Source organism: Sinocyclocheilus anshuiensis, unplaced genomic scaffold (assembly GCF_001515605.1).
Source record: "Sinocyclocheilus anshuiensis isolate Anshui unplaced genomic scaffold, SAMN03320099.WGS_v1.1 scaffold1311, whole genome shotgun sequence".
Classification (NCBI taxonomy): domain Eukaryota; kingdom Metazoa; phylum Chordata; class Actinopteri; order Cypriniformes; family Cyprinidae; genus Sinocyclocheilus; species Sinocyclocheilus anshuiensis.
In genome coordinates this window covers 21087-27315 of record NW_015540904.1, presented here as the reverse complement: position 1 = coordinate 27315, position 6229 = coordinate 21087, and the positions used below count along the sequence as shown (strand labels likewise).

Sequence of the window (6229 nt, the reverse complement as noted above, 5' to 3'; positions counted from 1 at the left end):
GAGCGGTTCATCTTGTATATGTGAACAAACAAGTGATCTCAGACTCCTCTAAAATGACCCAAAAGTGAACCGTACTGAGTTTGGTTCGTTTGTGGGTCCGTTTGTGGTTCAATTTCCTTGTGATTTGTGAAAGCAATTAGGTACGCTTTATATGGACCAACATAACAGTAATGCTTGAGGTTAAACCAAGCAGCAGTGTTGCCAACTTCTTTCAATGGAAAGTAGCTAAAGCCAGTTTCAAAAGTCGCTAAATGTCGCTAGATATATGCTAATTAGCATATTAACGACGTCATCGCGTCGTATTGACTTTAACATTTGTTTGTCTCTCTGTGCTCACATGCTGTATTTTAATTTAGCCAAATTCTCAATAAAACTGTTTTCATTTATATATTGTACTGTTTCTGTTGTCAGACAACGGGATAAATATGAAACGTGGCCCTTTAAGATTACATAACCAGCTCTCCCTTCCAAGATGTTAATCTGCACAAAAATCCTGATTTATAATTGAGCCGACGTCTGATGAAATCAAATACACATAAGATAAGACAAGACAAAGACAATTCCTGTGCTGTGACATTTGTTTGTCTCTGTGCTCACATGCTGTATTTTAATTTAGCCAAATTCTCAATAAAACTGTTTTCATTTATATATTGTACTGTTTCTGTTGTCAGACAACGGGATAAATATGAAACGTGGCCCTTTAAGATTACATAACCAGCTCTCCCTTCCAAGATGTTAATCTGCACAAAAATCCTGATTTATAATTGAGCCGACGTCTGATGAAATCAAATACACATAAGATAAGACAAGACAAAGACAATTCCTGTGCTGTGATTTCGGCAAAAATTACATGTTAAATTAGAAAAGCAACATAATATCTATTTTAACTTAAAAAGCACTGCTCCTCTCAGCCACTCGCTGAACAGATCAAACAGAGAGAGAGAGAGGGAGAGAAAGACAGAGAGAGGTGTGCGCGCACTAGGAAGGCAAGACCTCGCGCTCGAGCAGCAGTACCAGTGAGTCACAGAGACTCATTAAGGTTTGTCCAAGAAGCCACTAGATTTGTCGCTAATCGCTTTTTTGGAAAAAAAAAGTCGCTAGGGGGCTGAAAAGTCTCTAAATCTAGCGACAAAGTCGCTAAGTTGGCAACACTGCTAAGCAATTTAGTGCTTTTATATATATATATTTATATATAGGAAATATTTTATTATTATTATTATTTAGCGATGTCATTTCAGATGTTCAATCTCTTGTTACATTTTTCAAAAATAAACAAATAAGTAAATAAATCTTAACTCGAACAATACAAATTAATTCTGTTGTCATTTGTGTAATTTACAGCTAACTGTGTATTAAATTATTTAATGCATGCATCGTTAAGTATTCTCGTCATGACGGAGGCAAAGAACCACCCGATGCGCAGTGGAGATCTAGCGTTCTGCCCGCTTTAAATCTGACACAGAGATGAAGTAGTGCGGTGAGATCACATGTATGAATTATATTATTGATTTGAATTAATTATCGAGATTTGACCCCAAGAAAAACAAACACAATTTCAAACATTTAGAAGGGTTTTATTTTTAAACAAAACATTTTTAAACAACATTGCTATCAGAACATCAGTAAGGAGCCTTTTTTTTTTACTCCCTAATATCGGTATCGGTATCGGCCCCAAAAATCCCATATCGGTCGGGCTCTACCCATAACAGTTCTTTCTGTTTTTAAAGATAGCAACATGCATAATGTTTGCGGTCAGTTTGACTGCAGAAAAAAAATTCTAACATTTAAAACAATTTTATTTTTAAAACAGAATGTCATTATCACCTAAAAAAAATACATTTTAGCATTGTGTTAGGAATTGCGACTGTAAGTGCTTTTTATGCGAATATGAGTTTGACAGAATATGAACAGCATTTTTTTCCCAACAGCCCACCAGAAGGTACATTCCCTTTATGTGCATTACTTTGCACATGATGTACAGAAAGTGTGTGCATGCTCCTTGCAGACGTATTATTTGCAATTCACACAAGTGTTGCTGGTCTTGGAGTCATTTCTGGTGGGACAGACCTGGCACCTGCCACGTTTCCTGTCTGCAGTTTGAACCACTGGAGTGTGTGTCTCCATTTCTATGTCCTTCATAACAGTTGCAGCAGCCGTTGATGCTCTTGGAAGGCGCCGTCTCTATGTGAGGTTTCACTAGCTCGTAACCCAGCTGCTTCGACTCCGCCGTTTTCCGCTGTTCCAGTCCTTGTTTATTTCACTCCATAGCACAAAGGCATTGTAGGCGCTCACATCAATGATGTTGAAGAAAATGACAAGGGGCCAACGGACAGTCATGCATCGGCAGCTATAGGTGACTGTGACCTTGTCTAAATTATCAACACCTCCCTTTGTCTCATTGTAGTCCAGGACCATTTGTGGTTTTCTGTCTTCTCTGGTGCTCAGACCAGCATCTTTGTGCATAGCGCTCCTTAGCAGGAAATTTTTTCCCTTTCTTTGGGCAATAGGAGACAACAGTGGCTTTTTCAGTGAAGGCAAATATTGAATATGTTACTTTTCTGTTCTTCATCACAAAAAGCTCAGAGTGAAGCTCAGGCTTATTTTTTCTCACTGTCCCCAACATGGTAACCTTCCTTTTTAGCAGTTCCTCAATGTGCAATGTGAAAAAATGATCACATGTAATGTTGTGGCCATTCAGTCCCTCGGCCATGTCTAGTACCACCCTCATGCCCTGATTTTTTCAGGTGCTTCTCCGGGGAATTTACCAGTGTACACCTGCATGTTCCAGGCATAGCTGGACTGTGCATCACATGCAGCCCATATTTTTATGCCATATTTGGCTGGTTTGCGTGGCATGTATTGTCTGAAGGGTCAGCGGCCACAAAATGGAACCAGACATTTATCCACAGTGATGTGGGGGCCTGGATTGTAAAGAAAGGGCAATCGCTGGACCCACTTGTCCCATACATCCCTTATTGCTGCAAGTTTGTCACTCTCGTCGGCCCTGTCTTGTTTTTTTGTCATCAAAGCATATGACAAGGTAGAAAACATGGAATGTCTTTAGAGACATGGTGGCTGGAAATATTGACCTTCCAGTGTCAGCATTCCAAAGGCTTGCTGTTGCTTCTCCTTTTGACTTGTACACTCCTGCCAAAATGAGCAACCCAATGTAAGCTTGCAAGTCAGTCACAAAGTCTTTCCAACTGTCCCCATACACCCTTCTCCCCTGTAAGTTTGCCATTTCAAGTGTATCCTTTTCATTTGATGGTGTAGTGAACAGCTGAAATGCTGGTTTTATATCTTAGACATGGCTGACAGCATATCTGGTGGGCCCTGGAACCATTTTGATGACATTAGCAGCACTAAGTCTACCTTGGCATTCAAGTGGGGAGCGGGATCATAATAGCTTTTCATTTTTGGAAGGTAATGTGACTGCTGGTGGTTGAGAGACAACAGGAGGGTCAACACTGGGAGGCTCATTCTCATCCGAGGAGGATGCCTCATAATCAGGGTCCTCCTCAAGATTATCGTCTGTCTCAGACACATTCTCCTCTGTCACTTTCACTGTCAGAAACCTGTGACAAAATCTCATTGACATAAAACCTTTGCTTCGAGGCCATTTTCAATTGAGAGAGAGAGAGAGCATAAGTGAGCTTTTATATGCTTGCTCCTCCCCTGTAACCCATGTGAATTATGTTTTCCCCTTCCCCATGGCATGAGAAATATCAAAGTTCTCGTGAGAATTAGGATTCCCCCTACCCTCATGTCATGTGAACTATCAGTGGTTCTCACAATACTACAGGTATGGTTATGTTAGGTTTTTTGAATATTATACTTAATATTAGGTATGTGACGAGATCTCGTGGTCTCACGAGAACGTTGTAATGGTGCCCATTAGCTGAGTCTGATTCATGCATGTTATTGTATACATTAATGATTTTTGCTTTGTTTTTTATTGTTATTATTTTTATTTTCATGTATTTTGTGTGCATATCATGTCATATTTACTCTGTGTATATCTGGTATGGGAACAAAGCTTTATAACATGACATGGAAGATAAAGTATGAGGCGGAACTAGCGTGTTGATATGTGGACTCGGAAGTATATAAGGTGAACGCAAAGCGGAGAAGGGAATGTTTTTTTTACTGGCGTTCACTTACGTGGAATACTTCGTCGAAAGTCGGAAGGATGGGCCCTGTTTCAGACTTTTGGACTGAGCACACCTTATTTTCCACGAGTGAGCTGCGCTGTCACAAAATGCCGGTGTGGTAAGCAGCGGGAGTTTGAATGTGTGAACCGCTGTGTTCTGCTTATGCTTGCTATGAGTTCAAACAGCTGCAAAATGCACGCGTTTAAAGTGGACTAAATCGGAAGAGATGGTAAAAACAGACTTTGTGAAATGTTCTAATGGACTCTGGGGACTATTATGGTGTTGAATTTTTCTGCTGATTATGTGATGTAACTGGTGTTTTTTTAAAGATACTGTATGAAAGTAGAATGATGTCAAAAAGATTTGCATACGCAGGGTAAGCGCGGAAACATGGAAGTCAGAAGCATGCAGATCATATTTATTTTGCGTTAGCATGAAGCTGCAGTTTCACAATACATGAATTACACTTACGAATAACAGTAAAATGCTGCAAATAATTTTGTCTTGCGCTTGAAACGCGATTTACACCTTTACAAAGCTTCTGTTGCGCATGCAAATTTAATTTACGCTTACAGTCTTATGTACACTTCCACAACTCTTACCCTGCGTATGCAAATCTTTTTGACGTCATTCTACCTTCATATGCTGGGTTATGAGCAATGTAAAGCTATGTTTGCGTAAAAGGGAAAAGGTGTTTGAAAGATGAGAAACGGGGTCAATACACGCACGTTGTTTAAGCAATTTATGAAGTATGATGTGTTCTTTGTTGTTGCTTCTTTTTTTTTTTATCAAATGTTATTTGTAATCACAATCGGATCCAGCCTATGCCCTTGAAGCGTGCTGTGAAGTCCCTTATTGTAATTTTTGAAGAAGTATAAGTGGATTGTTACAACGTGACGATATCCTCGCAAAACAATTTGTGTTTACATTAGAGCTGCACGATTAAACGTTTAAAGATCGCGATCTCGATTCAAACACCCACGCAATCTTATTCCTGAATGACAACGATTCAGCTATGTCTATTACGACTGTTTCACATCACGAGTGTCAGTGGAGTGTGAGAAGCACGTTTTGTCGCTGCCCGTGTTAATCATTCATGCTGCTGCTGATCCAGAAAGAGCAACACAAACAGTCTTTTAACCACACATCATTATTTCTGTGTTACAGACATTTAAATAACAGAAGTACTGGGATAAAAGTTTATAGTTTGGATATAAACACTTACTCTCTACAGTAGTGATCAAAATGAAAGTATCTTGACACTTGTATGTATTGTGACGCTTATACTCTTCCTCCAGGAGGTGGTGACAACTGCCCATTTAGAAAAAGTATTTGTCCTTGAATCATTCATTCAGGAGATTCCAATTGTGAAACAGGTCTTTATGAATTGAGACACTGACTCCTTCATTTAATTTTTTTTTTGTTTTTTTTTTTGTTCAAATTAATATATGTTTTAAAAAGACTTAAGCAATGAACATTTTGTCAGAATCACTAGTAAATTACGTTGTTTTGTTTAGTTTTCTAATCTTTTTTTTTTTCTTCAGAGAATATATATATATATATATATATATATATAAAACATGATTCTCAATTTATCCGGAATCATGCAGCTCTAGTTTACATGTTGTTTATTGCTACATTTAATTAATTAAAATAGAAGTTTAGTTTTTTTAAGTACAAGTTGCACCTACATTTTTTGCATTTTGTGTTTTTCAGTTGAATAAAAGACTATTTTTCCCTTTATCTTTCATCATTGAGAATTTCTTAAAAAAAAGTCTAAAAATCTCGTCTCGTTCCCGTGAACCCAGCCTCGTGTCTCGTCTCGTCTCGTGGGATAAGTGTCTCGTCACTCCCTTACTTAATATATAAAATTATAGTGAATATTATAAAAATTATAGCATGTTGTAGTGACCTCAATATCACCCAAAACAAATGTGTAAAATTTAGGGCTGTGACGGTCGCCGTGACAACCGCATCACCGCACTGTATGTATGTATGTATGTGTGTGTGTGTGTATATATATATATATATATATATATATATATTAGGGATGTCAACGATTAATCGACGATCGATCA

General features: G+C 38.3%; 1 pseudogene; it reads right to left on the bottom strand.

The window, feature by feature from the left end:
* Positions 1-2196: 2196 nt before the first annotated feature.
* Positions 2197-3397, bottom strand: LOC107689130 (piggyBac transposable element-derived protein 4-like; annotated as a pseudogene).
* Between the last annotated feature and the right edge of the window lie 2832 nt (positions 3398-6229).